Source organism: Equus quagga, unplaced genomic scaffold, assembly GCF_021613505.1.
Source record: "Equus quagga isolate Etosha38 unplaced genomic scaffold, UCLA_HA_Equagga_1.0 153_RagTag, whole genome shotgun sequence".
Classification (NCBI taxonomy): Eukaryota; Metazoa; Chordata; class Mammalia; order Perissodactyla; family Equidae; genus Equus; species Equus quagga.
This window is the reverse complement of record NW_025796915.1, coordinates 1,074,525-1,092,849: the sequence shown is the minus strand read 5'-3', so window position 1 is coordinate 1,092,849 and position 18,325 is coordinate 1,074,525. Positions and strand designations below refer to the sequence as shown.

The 18,325-nt window shown below is 37.0% G+C and overlaps 1 protein-coding gene across 9 annotated transcripts in view; it reads left to right on the top strand.

The window, feature by feature from the left end:
• LOC124233076 (inactive tyrosine-protein kinase PEAK1-like) overlaps positions 1 to 18,325 on the top strand; it is a 294,861-nt gene that overhangs the window by 19,007 nt on the left and 257,529 nt on the right. Inside the window, exon 1 of one of the 9 annotated variants that reach the window (XM_046650172.1) lies at positions 12,246 to 12,343. The exons of the other annotated variants lie outside the window; for them this stretch is intronic. The gene's annotated coding sequence lies outside the window, so the exon portion shown is untranslated. Of the gene's footprint in view, positions 1 to 12,245; positions 12,344 to 18,325 lie in introns of those variants that run through there. 9 annotated transcript variants of the gene reach the window in all.

Genomic DNA, 18,325 nt, shown 5'->3' with positions numbered 1-18,325 from the left:
ATATAGAATAAGTAAAAAGGAGAAAATTTATTATTCTGTCATCCAGAGATAACCAGCACTAATAATTTGGTGCCTTTCCCCCCATTTTTTTGGTGTGTATATACATTTCAAATACCTAATTGACATCATACTGTATATAGTAGAGATATGGTTTATGTGTCAGTTATAGTTGGTGCAGTAAGCTGGTCATACTGTGAGAGGCATGCAGGAGTTGAGACTGGCTAAGGAGATAGTAGATTGATGTTCACAACAGGAGATGCTTTTCATTTAGAGGAATTGATATTTTTCTCTTTTTCATATTGCTAAACTAAATTTGAATAACTTACATGCGTGTTTGAAGCAGCTTCACTTTTTAAAATCTCGTATCATACTCTTTTTTTGATAATATCTTATGGACATTTTCCTATATCATTAAAAAGTCCTACCTCTTCCCCACTCCATGTTCACTCTCTGATAGATTGAAAACTGGCAATAATAAATGATTTATTAGTTGAATAGGCCCTTGATAGCCTCAAAGAATATGTCTCAAATCTCTTGGGCCTTTTTTTTGAGCAGTGCTGTCCAATAGAAATTATGCCTGCCACATAATTTCCAATTTTCTAATAGCCACATTTTTAAAAGTACAAAGAAACAGGTGAAATTAATTTTAATGATACATTTTATTTAATCCATTATAACTAAAATATCGTCATGGTACATATATTCACTATAAAAAATTATTGAGATGTTTTACGATCTTTTTTCTTACTAAATCTTCAAAGTCCAATGTATATTTTCCACTTGCAGCGCGTCTCAATTCAGGCTAGCCACATTTTGAATGCTCAGTAGGCACATGTGGCTAGTATTAGCACAGTGCTAGAACATATAATTTCCTCCAAGAAGTGCAATAAAGTAGCACTTTGCAGTACTCTGGAAAGGAGTGTAGTGAGAAGAAAACAGCAAAGCCAAGTTACATCGTGGATGCTGAGCGCTCATTTTGATGTCTCATGAAGTTTTAAACCTTTACCTTAATAAAATTACATATTCCTATTTTTACGGACTTCCATGTGACACAATGTTAAATTTGTAGTTGTCTGAAGGTCTACTGGGTATACTCCTTGTAGTAATTCTCAGAATGGTCAGTAAGACCAATTCCATATTCTAATATTTTGCATAACTGAGAGTTTGCGAGTACACCTTGTGGTTTAAGACCTGAGAACAAATGAATTTTATCCTTCCTTGTAGAGTATACGTTTATGAAGTGAGTAATAAACAAACGCATGAACATGTGACATGTGCCTATATAAATTATATATCTATATATAACACATGCAAACACATTTATCATAATCCTAATTACTCTTAAGAAACAATAGCAATTAAAATCATTCTATTCTTTTTAAAATGAATTTGTGGTACGATAAGAAAGATGTGGCATGATCAGGAAGATCCCTAAACTTAGTGAGATAAACTGAATATATAATATACTGGAAGAGTATTGAAGAAGCTTTGCTTTTAATTTAGTTTGTGATCATGTGAAAAAATTCCTTAACATCTCTAAGCTTTAGTTTGTTCTGTAAGATGGAGATAATCCTGCCTTTTTTTCTTAATATGATTTTGATTATCAAATATGTTGAATGGAGACTAAAGGGACGAGTCTTATGCATCTTTGTGTCCCCAGGACTTAGTATAAGGTCTGACGCACTCACACTCAATAAATATTGAACTCAAAGGCTGAAAATATGTAGAATAACTTCCTAAACTGAGAGTGCTACAAGAGGAAGCTATTACTTTATTATACTTGATTTGTACTATTTCTTCTTATTTAAGTTCTTTACTGGAATATGAGAACTGTAATAATTAATATTTGCCCATACAATCAATCAGTAGGATTGCGTGTTGTGGTTGTATTTATACTTACCGTTAATATTTTACTCATCAGATCTTGTCTGTAAATAAGTATATCTCTAAAATATGTTATAGTTACCTTGTTTTAAAAGATGTCTAGCACTTAAATATCTTTATCTCTGTTTAAACAGTTAAAATTTTTTTTGTTATTATTGGGAGATAGAGATGACTGTTTTCACTGTACTCAGTCTTTATCAGCTTAAAAGTCAGCCTGAGACACAAATGAAAGCTCATTGGATGCCAAAATTGTGGAAGCAAGGTAACAGTATTTTAATTACTGGCATGTATAATTTAATTGCTGGTCTAACAACCAGAAAATGCCCTGAATAAGAATGGTCTTCTCATTTCTATATTGATGAAACTCAATCTTTTTCCTCCGCAAAGGATGGGGCACCTCATAAGTGCTTAAGGTGGAAGTAAAGCAAAATCATAATTTAAGAGCAAATAATGTCCACCCAGAACAGCTTTTCAAAGTGATCTTCATGAAAACATTAGCTTTTTCTAGCATCAGCTTTGAGTTTCTATAACTGCCCACTCACTGAGTCATCTGTAGCAATTGAAAATTTGGATATGTCCTATTTTGTAAGGTATTTTTTGATAAAGTGGCTTCCTTTTATCTCTCATGAATGAAGTAAGCAAGCCTCATATAGAATAGCCTGCACTGTGTATGCCTTATTGTTTCCTGGGAGCAAGTGAGGAACTTTAGGAAGCAATCGAATGTTGTCCATGTATTAGGACACCATGAGCTAAATGATGCATTTTGGGAGTAGTTGGCATAATTTTCTGTTTTATATTCCCTCACTTCTACGTTCCACCAAAACCTTTTAGTATCTTTGGCTATTTGATGACAGAAAGATAAAGTGAACTCGATTTTTCTCCACGTGACAGTATATGTTAAAATTGTTGGTATGGAGAAACATGGTACATATTACTAATAGAGATATATGCAGTGACAGTGTAGAACACTTGGCCAAATGAAAAGTGAATGATCTATTGATTGAGTGAAATCACTGACCTCAATTAAAGGAGGAGGGAACTTGCTGCTTCTCTTCCCTTGTTGATCTTTTCTCCCTGATGGCTAGATATGTATTTTTAAGTGATTCTGTTAAAAAAATCCTCTGCTTATTTCTATTCGATTCTGAATTTTACTGTTTGGTATTGTGATCAGGCATAAGAGAGAGAGGATTGAAATCTTGTTTTTTCTCTAATTCCACTGCTAGTGTATCTCGCATCTGCTCATTCTTAGCTTAGAAAATTATAATTCGTTAAAAGCAAGATGTTCACCTCCTGACTACTTGTTGTAATCTAGTTTAGCTCGTGCATTTGACGATAAGCTCTGCAGTTATTTTTGGTTCTTCATATCAGTGTCTGACTGATGAAGTTCAAATGAATAATAATTTGTGGAAAAAAATGAAAAATATGTTCATAGGTGATTTGGGAGTTTAGTTGACCCATGAACTACAATTTTTGTGTTGTATTTTTTAAGAAGCAGAAGAAAAGGAACATGATTTTAGTTACATAAGTACTTTTCATACCCTTAACAATTATATTGTAACTAGTGCAGATTGACTGTCATAGTGATATTTCAACTTTTGGTCCCTGGGTATCATTTTTGAGAAAGTACTGAGAGAGCAAGAAGGCTATATCTTCTTAAGGTTTAGTGCTACAGTTGAACCACTTCTTGAATTGCCAGCAAATTGAACTGTTAGGAGGAAAGGAAATGGTATGTATAGCAAAACTTTTCTCTAGGGCAGGAAAAAAGTTGCTCATTTTTATAAGGTGATTATTTTGGAGATGGTACTTTTGTAGTTTGAGATTATTGTGAACTGTAATCTGTAAAACACATTTGTAGTAAATGAGTTATAGGGCATGTATGAAAGTACTTATAGTATCTAGCCTAGTTCCAGTAGCTTAGAATACCCATTTTGAAAGTATAAGATTTCTTCTGACCTGCCCCTTTTAGAGTTTGAATTTTCCAAGTCTGTGTCATTTATTTCATAATATAAATTTTTTGAGGGAGTCTAAATGCTATGTCAGTTATTCTGACTATTCACTTAAGATTGTTTTTTTTGTAGCATTTGGAATGTTAAGCACCAGTGCTAAATATTGTCATTTATCTTGTTTTAGAGAATGTTTCTGTAAAAATCTTTTTACTTAAACAAGTGATAGATGAATAATATCTCAGAACAAATCAAACAATATAGCAATATATAGAAAAAAGAGCCAAATTCCTCCTGCATATCTCTCCCTCTATTTATTTACCTCTGAGGGGTAGTCACTGAAGTCAGCTTGGTATCTTTCCAGATCTTTTATTCTGTGTGTGTGTGTAGTTTTATTTTGTGTCTATATTTTTATCATATTGCATACGTTGTTCTACATTCTGTTCTCTACCCCAGTATGGAATATGTCTTTTCATGTCTGTACATGTAGTTCTATCTCATTCTTTGACTGTTAGATAGTATTCCTTAGCATAGAGTTATAGTTTGTTTATTCTATTAAAAAAATTAAAAACAATGCTCTTGGAATAGACTCATAGTGCAGAAGCTTAGTACTTTTAATCTGGAAATGGTAAAGACCATTTGGTTTCTTCAAGTTTGTTTTCTTAATAGGCAGAACATGTTTAATTCTTTATCAAAACTGAGAAGAAGCAAAAATTGATAATTCATAGCTGGATTATTTCAGCTTCTTTTAAAAATACCTGGATCATGTTGTGCTGTTCTAGGTATATGATTTAATGCAATTGAAACTAAGTTATGGTTGCATTGCTGAGTTCCCATTTGCAGTTGGGAAGAACAAAAATGATTACGATTTTTCTGCAGTGAGACAGGATGGATAAAAGCAGCTTATATTTAGGCTATATAGATCTTCTTTGCTGAATGTGACCAGAAGGACTATCCATGAGGGTAGGAGCCCTGTATTTTCCTGTCCAGTGTTAGATCCCCTGTGCCTCCCATTGTGCCTAGTGTGACAAAGACGTGAAGATGGATGAATGAATGGTGAGTGAATAAATGCCATATATGTGAAGCATGTCAGTTTTGGGGCCATGAGTTGAAAATAACCCACTGTGGGCCAGCCCCGTGGCCAAGTCGTTAAGTTCGTGCACTCTGCTTCAGTGGCCCAGGGTTTCCCCAATTCGGATCCTGGGCGCGGACATGGTACCACTCATCAAGTCATGCTGAGGCACACCACACATAACACAACCAGAAGGACCTACAGCTAGAATATACAACTATGTAGTGGGGAGCTTTGGGGAGAAGAAGGAGAAAAAAAAAAGATTGGCAACAGATGTTAGCTCAGGTGCCAATCTTTAAAAAAAAAGAAAACCCAGTGGTTAAGGCTGCAGAGATTAGCCCTGAATAGCATTGGTATTGGTACCTCTATCATTCAGAGGACTTAAGTTCTTTGATAGATTATCAGAAATTTAAGTTGTTTTGCTTTCTTGTTATATTATTTTCTTTTATAAGTAGCGTTTCTCTTTTTTCAGGTGGATTAACATTGTTACTAAAATAGCTTTGTCTAAACCATTCAGAATGAATAACTCTGATGAGTAGTTTTTGCTGTGTCTCCCACCAGTGGTTTCCATCTTTATTATTTCCATATTGAGGATGCTTGCTGTTTTTACTTCAGTTTAGGAAGCATTTTCTGAGTGCCTCCTTTGTGATGGGCCTGATGCAAGAGGTTGGGGATACAAAAATGAACAAACTGCCGTCCTCACTCTCCCGCCTCTCGTTGTCCAGAGGGGAATACAAGAATAAGAAAATGTCAGCATTACTTGGAAAGTGCAATTATACACGTATATGTTGGACCATAATTTTGTGATTTGATGTTAATTTGACCATTCTGAGATTGAGACAGTTTGTAAGCCAAGAGTTTAAAGTATCTCTACGGCTTCGTCATGTTTCACATTCTGGCATCATTACTTTTGGAGAACCTACAGGTGAATAACTGGTTTTTAGTATATGTGTGGTGTTCTTCTCTCCTTCTATCAGTTTCTTGCATTTGAACTGCTCTGTCAGAGCAAAGGACTGTGAACCATATCTGGTCTCAGCTTCCACTTGCTGCTGGAAAAAGAACTCATCTCCCATAATCATTTCTTTTGTTGTTGTTTATTACCTTTTTCTTGTATTAGTTTGAACATTGATACTAACAATATGAAGAAGTGGCAGAATTTAGGACCTTCTGCTAGTGATTTCTGTCCTTGTTTTGGGTGGAGATTCTAAAAAGAGGTAAGTGATCCAAACTTCTATATCTTTGTCCTTTCCATTTCTGCCTTCAGGTACTTGCAAGCGGGCCCTGTTGTCTTAGAGTGAGCCAGAAACAGTGCCATCCAACCATATTGCTTTTCATTTCAAGTTGGCAGTAGCTTTGGCAGCAGTGCGATAGCTTGGCGTGGTGTTCTCAAGTTCTAGTTGAAAAGATTGCAGCATTCATGCCATTCAAAGTAAAAAGTGTCCCTTTTTTCTCACATATTCTTTTTTTTCACCCTGGATTTAAGATGGTGCCAGGACCCTTTCCTTTTGTATTTGGAGCTGACCTTTATAGGTCCATATAGACCCTTATTTCTGTCCCACTAGAATGGGTACTCCATGGGTATAGAACCTCTTGTTCACAGTATTCCAGCACTTAGAATGGTGCCTGGCATATAGTAGACTCTCAGTAAGTATTGTTGAATGAATGCTATGAGAACAGCCCTACCCAGGAGACTGAGTGAATCTTTAATGTACACATCTTGTTTCAGAACAAAGGTTGTGTTCCTATTTTGTATGTGAAGCGTCATTGATTCCATGTAGCCCAGCAGTAGTGCTATGGGGCTGGGCTGCCTCATAACCAATGTCATTTACTAGTTTGCTAAGAAGATTTCTGTTGCTCAGCTTACTCAGGGATAAGGAGAGAAGCCCTAAATGAAGTATTTTTCTGGGCCTGTGGGGTTGAGATCCAAGGTCCTTGTGACATTAAACTAAAATCCTGGTGGAGGAGTGAACCCTCACTGTCCTAGGGAGCCAGCCTTTTGGGTGTATCCTGCAGAAGCAAAAGTTCTTATGTTTTTGGTTGTGGCATCATGTGAAGAGTTTCTGGAATTCCCCAGGGCACTTGTCCACTAGGTCATGCCCCAGGAAAGCCTAGAGGCAGTTTATTGTTGTGTTTAAGAGCTGGGGATCTGCAACCAGACCTCATTGTTGGAATCTTGACACTGCCGTTTTCCTTAAGTGTGATCTGCAGCAAATTACTTATTTTGTGTGTCAGTTACCTCATCTGTAAAAGAGGAATAACATAATACCTAATTCATATTCGTCTGAGGATTAATATAGGCAAAAGGCTCAGAACATGCTGGTATATAGTACCAAAATATTAATATTCACTTATTTGATACAGAGAAATTTCATACCTCTTTTACTCATTTTCTTTCTAATGTGCTTTCCTGAGAAGGTATGGAGGTACAGCTGATGTTCTGGGAATTTCCCATAGGCCTGCTTGTGCCCATGGAGGTGTGTTGAGCATATTATGGCACATAGCATCAGCTTCTAATGCCTTCATCCATCACCATGTGTCAGGAGGGAAACAGGTAGAGAACCTGTGATTGGAGATTTCTAATTATCCCCGAAGCAGCCGTGCTCAATTTGACAGTGTCATGATTTTTGATATTTGAAAGTTCCAGAATTGCTACTATGGGATGTAACCCTTTCTTCTACCTCCTTCCTGTTTTTGCTCGTGTAGTTGAGTGAATATGATGCTCCACTTCCCACATAGATGCCCAAATAGCTCTGAGTGCTGAAATATTAGGTATCTTACTATCAGCATGTAACTCGATGTGTAGCTGTAATTGAATGTTTGAAATTTTCACTGTTACCTGGGTTTGCCAAGCTTCAGTTTTTTTTATGTGTTAAATAAGATAAAAGTATCCACCTCATAGGATTTTTGTGAGGATTAATGGTGAATACAAAGCACTTAGCATAGTGCCTAGCATGCAGTAACTCTCAAATACTGGTTGTAAAGTTAATATATCTCATCATCATCATGGTTGTCATTGTTCCATGTTTCAAATCAGTAATGAAATGCAAACTCGTGCTAATCCTTGTTTCTGCTTGGAACTGGGAGACTAAATGAAGTGTAGCAGCTCTCTGCTTGACACGGACTGTAACCTTCCTTTTGCAGTCAAGATTTTACTACCTTCAAGGGCATACAGGGATGCTGGAACACAGTAAACTTCGAGAGTTGGCTTTCCTGGTCCTGAATTCCAGCTCCTTTCTGCCCAAATATTGTAGCCCAGATTTCTGTTACACGCTCCCCTTGACAGCTTCTCCATTAAAACAGCAGTAATGCAATTTGTATTCTTTCCTTGAATTAAGGCCAGAATTAGGAAGTACATTCAGTGCTTTACTAGCAAAGTTCTGTAATGGCCTGTGAGATAATTACTTTGATAATGACATACAAATTTTTATGTATAACCACTAGTTTATCAAATACTAATACTGTTTACCACTTATCCTACATTTGTTACATTTCTTTTCCTTTAATTTGAAAGATATCCCTGCATGATAGGTGGTATCGTCTCCCATTTACAAGTGAGAAAACTGAGGCTCAGAAAGGTTAAATAATTTGCCTAAGGTTGCACAGCTGTTTAGTGACAGAGTTGATTCACTCTACGTTTTTTTTCCTCTCAAAATTAGAAAGTTGAATCCTAAAGTTAGGGTCAAAATTTTTCATAGAGAAACTTATAAATGCTATGGCTAAATAAAGACGATAGGCGAAATAAAGTAGATAGGTGGAAAGCAGCTGAGAAGAAGGTTAAATTGATAAATGTGGACCAACTTCCAAAAGATCCCAGAAGATAGGAAGCATAAAATATCATTCAAGCACTTCTGGTATTGAAACAATTCATAGAAGGCAGTTGTCCTATTTGATGGAGGATTTTTTTTGGTAGTACCATGTTTTAACTTGGAGAGCTGGAATTCAAACTTAAAAATAAATATCTAGAAGACAGGGTGAAGATAATATTATTGGTGTAAAGAAAAATGTGGAAACAGAAATGTGTATTTAACAGAAAATAATGATTAAGATGAATTGTTGGGGCTGGCCCCGTGGCCGAGTGGTTAAGTTTGCGCGCTCTGCTGTGGCGGCCCAGGGTTTCGTCGGTTCGGATCCTGGGCGTGGACATGGCACTGCTCGTCAGGCCATGTTAAGGCGGTGTCCCACATGCCACAACCAGAGGGACCTGCAACTAAGATATGCAACTATGTACCTGGGGGATTTGGGGAAATAAAGCAGAAAAAAAAAGATTGGCAATAGTTGTTAGCTCAGGTGCCAATTTAAAAAAAAAAAAAAGATGAATTGTTAAAGATATGGGATAAGTGGGGGTTTATTGTAGATATGGTTCAGAGAAGGCTAATTGCAAATATTCTTTAATTCAGGGAGAGAAGATTCAGATAAGCCTTCTGGAGTTTGTTGCCATAGTATTAAATTATGTCTTTCCAGAAATGAGATCCCACTGTGAATCTTCTGTCTTTTATTTGAAATTTGTTTAAGCAGGGGGCAAGGAGGTAAAGACTGAATAACTACTGCAACTATCTGAGGAAGTGTGTGTAATACACTAAAGTTCAAGTGTGGATTTCATTAGCTGTATGTCAGCATGTTGTATCTGTCACTCTGAGGCTTTAGCTTTTACCTAAGAAGCTCACCTTAGTTATTTAACATTTTCACATGTTTAAACCCTACAAGAGGCTCAAATTTTGCATCTTCAATTTACCTATGATCAACCTACGTATACTTAAGACACAGTAAATATATCCACTTACTAACAATCACTTCCACAGGATAAACTGGCATTACCTCCCTTCCCCATCAACGGGCTCTTCTCTGACTTCTGGGTTTGTCAGGGAGGTCCTTACCACATAGTTGCCCAGGCACCAAAATGCTGAGGTTATTTTTGATTCATTAACTCCTCATCTTTGTACCTGGCCAAGTCTGGTAGTTCTTCCTTTGAAATAGATAGTTTGTCTCTTTCTCTTCATCTCTATGAGTTGGATTTTTTCTTTTTTTTGCTATAGAGGAGAAGATAATTGTTTCTTATTTTTTTAAGAATTCCCATAAGTCTCTCCAAGTAATTTTTTTTTTCAGTGAGGAGGATTGGCCCTGAGCTAACAGTTGTTTGCCAATCTTCCTCTTTTTTTTTTTTCCTCCCCAAAGCCCCAGTGACATAGTTGTATATCCTAGTTGCAAGTGATTCTAGTTCCTCTACGTGGGATGCCACCACAGCATGGCTTGATGAGTGGTGCTTGGGCCCGCGACCCAGGATCAAAACCCAGGAACTCTGGGCTGCCGAAGTAGAGTGCACAAACGTAACCAATTGGGTGCAGGGCTGGCCCCATCTCCAAGTAATTTTTGAAAGACATCTTTCTAGATAGTGCCTTTTCTTTTTTGCTTATTTTAATTATTTAACCTTAGTTTTGCTGCTAGAGTATATCACTGGAGAGTTAGCTTCCTATTGGAACTGTAAGTTTCAGTTCTGCTAAAAGAAGAGATAATATGCATTAGTCAGGGTTGGCATAGGAAGAGTTGAAAACATCAACTGTTAACAGTAATAAAATCACTTTCCTGATGTAATTGTTTTGAAGTTTAACAACAAATTCATCTGTTTTGCCTTAAACAAAAGGTAAGATTTGTTTGAAGACAAATATTTGCAACCTACTATGAGGGAATTCCTACCCTACAAAATTATTCTGGGAGCAAGCTAATTATATTTACAAGTGGGCAATGAACATCCAGTCATCTGAGAACATGGTAAAGTATATGATTATTCATTATTTTAAAAGTATGTTGATGTATTTTTCTTTTAGGAAGAATGAATTTTATAATTTATTATTTAAGGAGGCAAATGTATTTTTAGAAAAGGTTATCAGGAATGTAATCGGGCCTTGATGGCAGTTTTCTTGTGGGAAATACTAAAAGGAGGGAGATCATTTTGGTTGGAGACTTATTCTATGTTGAGAACACAGAAACAGTTCAGAAGAACATTAGAAAAGTTTACTAATTTATGTCTGCATTTTGTTCAGAGTCAACAAGTTGACTGTGTCTTGTTCAGATAGATTCTTTTAAGATCTTTGGTAAAAGACTCCCTCCCCATCCAAGGCGCCCTCCCAAAAGAGTGGTGTAGCGGAAAGGTCCTCCTCCAAATGGTCCTCTGTAGTGGATGACTAGCTGAGGGACATGGGGAAAGCCACACTTTTCTCTTGGCTTGGGTTTCCACTTTGTAGAGTAAGTGCGTTAGACTGAGGACCCTTCCAGCTCTGAGTCTCTGTTTTTGTGGTATCACTCAAAGCCCTCTGAGCTGTTTTCTTGAGAGGGGGTGTTTTCGTTCCACAGCCTTTTCTCTCAAAGCCAGCCTAAATATTTTGGAGTTTTGGAAAATTTTTTTTCTCTAATTGAATTAAATGACCTAAACATATTGAACTTTGACCATAGTGTTAGTAGCTTTGTGCTACCAATAGCCTTTTAGCAACAGAGCAGGGTTGTTTCCAAACTAGAAATCTATTAACATTCAAATGTTGATGAAGAAGGGCTTTAAACACTTTGTTTTACATAGAGCCATTCTTAGGAATGTCTGGGATGCTCATTTTAATAATAACTGTGGTATAATGAGGTAGTTAAGAGCATGGATGATGGAGCTGCACTACCTGGATCCACATCTGGCTCTGCTGCTTGCTCATTTTGTGACCTTGGGCAAGTTATAAGAATAGTATTTACCTAATACGTTTGCTGAGAAATATATGCCTGGCCTATGGTTTATATATGTTTACCTACTATTATGTATTTATTAATTGATTATCTTTACCTTCCAGAGGTCAGGCCATCCTACGTATCTCCTTTAATCCTCATAATAATCCTGTGTAAGTAGATCCATCATTATCCTCAGGAGGACACTGAGGCTCAGAAAAGTTAAGTAACTTGCATGACACATGATATAAGTGCTAGAGTCATGATTCAGACTAGGCCTTTCTGGCTGATTCCAAAACCCCAGGCTCCGTCCTTATTCATATAAACTACTCTAAGCCCAGTGCTTTAGAAATTCTAAATGCTGTGAACTACTACTCTCTGGGCATTGACTTCAGGAAGCAGTTGGTGTTAGAAGACCAGAGGCTCAGATAGCATCTGAATGCCTCTCCTATCACCAGGATAAAATGATGTAACTGCCCCTCCATCTTTTTATGATGTACCTTTCAGGCCTCAGGGTTTTTTATGAATTGTTTTCATACAGTGTGATTTTTTTTCTCCATCTCCTCTGCAGACTGAGGCAGCCTTGGCACCCAGATGGCCTTCCTGTGATGGTGGTCTTGGAGAATGTCTGGGCTGGGTTAGAAAAGCCTCCTCTGTTAGGTCTACATCATTAACTGAGGAGAGTCAAAATCGTAATACACAAAAGTAATTGCAGTGAAGGTAATAACAACACATAACTGTATGGGTATGACTGTGTTTCAGTAAAACTTTATTTATGCAGGCCTAATTTGAGACTCTTGAATGAATTTGATAGAGGGGCTAGTGAAGGCACTTTGATGAAAACAGTTGTTTAAGCTTCTGGCAAAGTTGGCTGCTGATTTATAAAGGAGTCACAAGAGTGTTTATATAAAAATAAAAGCAATGCTTTGAAATACTGCGAGCTGCTAAAGATCACTCTCACAAAGAGTTCTGTTTTCAAAATGGCATAATTTTGCTTCCAGTGGCTGCTAATAAAAGATTCTTGCATATTGTATTATTAATTTGGAAGCTATTATTTGTTCAGCTACATGTGCATAGTTTTAGTTTTCTTGGTACATTTAAAAATGGTAAAGGGAAAATTCAGTCGCATTCGACAGAGGAACTACTCAGTACTTGAGTAGTTATTTGTCAAGTCACATTTTTGGGTGAGTTTCTATTTTTAACTGACATACTTGACTTAAGTTTGCCAAAACCTGATTGTATTTGGAAGGAAAATGGCATTGTTGCTATTTCCTCTGCATGACAGCATCTAAGCCAGACGGCTGGCAGCAGGGGAAAGAGTGAAGGTAAAAAGCAAAAATAGAATACTTTGTGAGCTTGTATTTTTTTTGGCGGGGGTGGGGACTAAACTTCAAATCTAGTTAGGTTATGTTTTCTTTCACTCTGATCTTTAGGATACCTAATTTATTTTCTGCATTCCATACCCCTCTCATGTAGATAAAGGAAATCCCATTGTATTACAATTGGCATGAGTTCACTACCATATCCTTATTACTGAAGTATGACTGTAAATCATTTTGTTAGAATTTAACCTTCTGATTCAAGTTGGCTAATGTTTTTGTTTGCGGTCTGTATTTTGCATTGCTTGAATCTAAGTATGTTCCTTGAGTGAGTACTTCTGTTATAGAGCAGGAGTAATTGACTTAAGGTGGCTTAGAAAACATTTTAATATAGTAACTTTACAACTACTACATTTTAGAGCTTAAGAAATGGAAAGGTTAAATTGATTGACCAAAGTCATTCTGGAAAGCAAAGCAAGACCCATATGAGTATTTTATCTTGGATGACATTTTGTGATTTTATTAGAACAATTGATTTGGTAAAATTTCTCAACCTAGTATTATTATAAAAACTGTGTTGTATTTGGGGTTGGAACACATTTGGAGTTTGTCACCAATTTGAGGCTGTAGCTGAGTGTAGTCTTGGATGGTGTTTTGCTCCAAGCCTCCTGTTTGTTTCTTTTACACTAATGGCATCAGGATGTGATGCAGCCCCCAATCTGAATCCCTAGTCGGAAAGTTTTGAACAGAATTCTGAAAAATGTGGTTATCAGATTCTTTTTATTTGCAGTCTAATAACCTGAGCATCCACATAACTCTCCATTTATTCACCTGATATTTATTGAATAGCTAGGTAAATAACATTTTAATCTGGGGTTTACCTCTTGGATTTTTCACTTGAAAACTTAAAAATGGCTTTACAGTGAAACAGCATCATTGAAAATGTAACACCAATTGTTTTCTGTTTACAAAACTTTGAAGTGCATTTGGTTTAAATACCAATAGCCATTTTTTCCCTCCTTGAAAATCCTTTAGCAGAACTAATGGTACACAAATAGGTTCTGTTGTTGTTCAATACCATACTTAATGCTGAGTAATAGTAATTAGGATAGTGCTGGGCGTATACATTTTGCATTTTGAGTGTGAGAAGATTTTAGCTTCATCTGAGTTGCTGAGTCAACTCTGTTTTGTTCAGTATTTCAGAAAAGTGTCTTATACATGGGTTCCAAGTAGTATAAATATTAAAAAGTTAATTGCATTTAAGAAGCTCTAAGAAGTTCTGTAAGCACTCTGTCACCTTCATTTCCTAAATAGGTGAACAGTGGAGATGATGATAAGGTAGTTTTATTTAGTTTATTTGGAAAAAGTCCTGGCTTTGGTAACTTTTTTCTGTAAAGGACCAGATAGTAAATATTTTAGGTTTTGCCAGCCACATGATCTCTGTCACAACTACTCAATTCTGGTTCTCGAATACTTTAACCGTTACTCTACCTAAAAAGATCAAGGGACCATGGAATTAGATATTGCAGGTTTTAACTCTGGTGTTTCTTGAAGGCAGATATTTCCTATTGCAGTGTGGATATCATTCTCTATTTAAAGTAATGTATAAACTGATTTCTTATTTGAACTTGTTGATCATTCAGAAGCTGGTGTATGAATACATTTTCCAAATAGATAGAATGAACATTTTAAGTGAAGTTTTTTCTTTGTTTTAGCAGCATTATGAATATTCATAAAAATTCACTTTTTGGTCAGAGTGATCCATTAAGCCATATATGGAAAAACTTCCATGTGTATTTAATCTTGTTTAGATTCCCTTTTAAGAAACTAGTAACCACTTTCTAAATGTGCTTAAAACTGTCAGGTTACTAGGAAGAATACTGAGGACTCAGACAACAGATCAAAATAAAGAAGAAGAGGGAAAAAAACCCTCAGCTGTACATCTTAATAGAGTAGATGGATTATTGTCCTGTAGAAAGAACATAGAACTGGGAACTAAAGATCATTTTAGTATTTATAACGTGGAAGACATTCACTAGTTTGGAAATGGACAATACCTGCTGAAAAGTTTGATAGAGATGTGCTTAAAGGAGGGAGCCTAATTCAGACTTGGTGTAGATTGGGGAGGAATATGTTTCAAGGTCCAAAAGGAGGGATGTCAGGAGATTATTTCTAAGAGAAGAACATGAGCTTAATGTAGCCATGCAGGCAAGAGAAAAGAGTGTTCCATGAAGAAAAATGCAATGGGCTAAGTAAGGCATGGAGATATGAGAGGACGTTAAACACTGGAGATCTGTAGATGTTCAGTAGATACAGTTGATGAATGCGAAGGTAGGAAGTGGTGTGGTAAAGGATGAGATTGGAAAGGATTGTTGGGTTTCAAATATCAAGGGCCTTATTTATCAGGCTATAGAGTCAGAACTTTGCTCTGATGATGGCAAGGAGTTCCTGAAGGAATCTTGGGTTTGTATCCTCTTTGATTTATTAGCTGTGTTTATTACCACTCTTGTCCCACTAATGTAAAAAAAAAAAAGAGGATGGAGTGTAGTTTGAAACCTCTGTGATTTTTTTTTTATTATGTTAGGAAAATTTGTTTTCATCTTGTATCCCAAGGGCAGAGAAAATATGAAGGTTATCTTAAAGCTCTGAGATTAAAAGTTTAAAACTCTTGGCTCTGATTCTGGTTTCATTACTAATTTTGGCAAAGCATCTAATCTCTTTTAGTCTTGCTTCCAGGTCAGATAAAATTAGGTTCTTGAACCCTTGTTTTTGCCTTGGCCCTTTTTATCAAGATGCGGGTGAAGATGGAGGTGGGCGCACATGGAGAAGGCAGACAAGCAAGCCAGTTACCATCAAAGTAGTAATAATGGCTAACTGAGTACTTCTGAAATCATTCCTTCTAGGATATTTTTTCTGAAAATGCCAGGACAATTGGGTGTTGTAATTGAAAAGGATGATTTCCTCATGGGGAGTTTCAGGCACTCTGTAACCTGGGTGGAAAACGAAGACCTTAGGACCTCACAAAGTGAACTCTTAAGGTCCCTTTTCTTCTTCCATCAGGCAAATTAAGAAAATAATTACTTGCATCTCCCTTATTCCTGGGATGAACTGAAAGGCTAAATGGTGAAGTTTGCTGGTAATGTCAGGTTCAGCTCTTCTTTACTATTCCAACAACCATTATCTTATTCTGTCTGGACCAGTTATCATCTCATGTTGAGTTGGCCTGCTTCCTTCCATTATCCCCAGTTGCATTCACAGATTATCTTGTCATGTTGTTAATCTTCTTAAAACACAATTTTCATCATGTTCTTCCCTTAATTTAAAAATTCTCAGTACCATTTTGCTATCTGTTTGGGTTCCATAGAACCTCTGGAATATTCTTTATGAATGGTGAGAGAAAAGCTTGGGCTGTGCTGGGGAATTGAGTCTGACCTAATAAGACGAATCATATTATTAATTTGTATTGTCTAAATAAAACTTTTTTAATTTGGCAAATGTCTTTCACTCTGAAATTACCCTCAAAAAAGATTGTGATTGAAGGTAGGTAGTCTTGGGTTGGTGAATGTGTTGCTTCAGGGTTTCCAGCAACACACCTATCCATCTGCCATTTGTAGTAGTAGGGAAATGCCTGTCTTAGAGGGACAAACAATTGTTATGTAATTGATTTTCTCTCTCTCTTTTTTTTAAAGATTTAATTTTTCCCTTTTCTCCCCAAAGCCCCCCGGTACGCAGTTGTACATTCTCAATTGTGAGTCCCTCCAGCTGTGGCATGCGGAACGCTGCCCCAGCGTGGCCCAATGAGCCGTGCCATGTCCACGCCCAGGACCTGAACTGGCAAAACCCTGGGCTGCCAAAGCGGAGCATGCGAACCCAACCACTTGCCCACGGGACTGGCCCCCTGATTTTCTTTTATTTCTTTGACATTTGAACTAGGTACATCATAACCAGAAAGAGGATAAAAGGGAAATTTGTCTTTAAAAATCAGTTGTGTTCTACTTCCCAACATTGCTTATCAGCCACCGCCATTCAGTTCTCAGAGGATTGCTGTTTTGCTGAAGTGGTGATTCTAATTGGCTGATTTTCAGGTACACCAGTGGCATGACACAACCATCAATCAGACCTGTGAACTTTTCCAGCCTATATTACTGATTGCCAGGGCAGACCGTGCTATTGACCAGCACCAGCTCCCAGGCCAGTTGTGGTTTGCTTTTAGTAGAGGAAAGGGAAAGAGAGTACCCTTGAAAAGTCCCTGTATCAAAGGATAAAACAGACCACTGGTGCTAAAAAACAAAACCAAACGAAATACAAGAAAGCTGAGTTTATTCATTTGTCAGGCAAGGAAACATAGTAAAGAAATTCACTGAGTAGTTTTCGAGGAAGGAAAGTCTAGTTTTTTAGTATTAGAAAGAGTGGGAACAGTGGTTATTCTAATTAAGGATTGCAAACTAGCATTTTGGATAGGATGAAATGAGTTTGTAGATCTGTATGTTTGGTTAAAATAGGTTCCATTATAGTGATCGCTATTTCGTTTTGATATTTCCTAGGCAAGTACCACTATACATGGAAAGCTCTCCTTTTATAAGAACTTTCCTTTTATAAGAGCTTCTAGCCCCTGTTCCAAAGCTGATTAAATCTTTTAATGAAGGTTCTGGACCTAACCAATCCTCTCAAGGGTCCCTATGGTGTGGTCTAGACTTGGGTGGGCCTTTAGATTGGCGTGAACAGTTCCCACCCTAGACATACGCTTTTAGAGTATTCACAGGAAACCCCTGGATCTGTATATGTTAGATGTGGGGACCATGGCTTAGTACGTCCAGTTAGAATATATCTTCCCTCAGCATATGCTGTCCTTCCCGGAGGGTATAGAATTGTATCTATGAGGGTATTTGATAAGTGTTATTTTTGTTAAGTTATATACAACTTGGGATATGTATATATTCCCATATAGATAGTTTCTTTAGAGTTAACTTCTCCTTGTCTTAATAGTTGAAATCTTTTTATATTTTATTCTTCAATGCACTCCTCAGGAGTGACTTACATTCTCTTATGACTTTTAGCTCCATGGAGAAAGCTAATTCAGGGAACTCTCAAAAGGATTGATAGATAATTTTGTTCCTTATGGGAAGGCCTTTCTGTGGACACCCTCACATCTTTGAGTTTCCGCTTGAAATACCTAGTACTCAACTACTTTTATTTCTTTCGGGAAAATGTTTGCATTGCCTTCGATTCTCAGCTTCACTGTAGGTTGCCTTTTTTTTCTTTCTTGTTACCTGACTGAAAACAGTTATTTTGTCACGGTTTGACTTGACTCACTGGAGAAGGCTGCAATGCTTTTTGGCAAGGCCCGTTTAAGCAGTTACATCTCTTTAAAGACAAATCAATTAAAGACAGTCTTAGCAGTTCTTTCT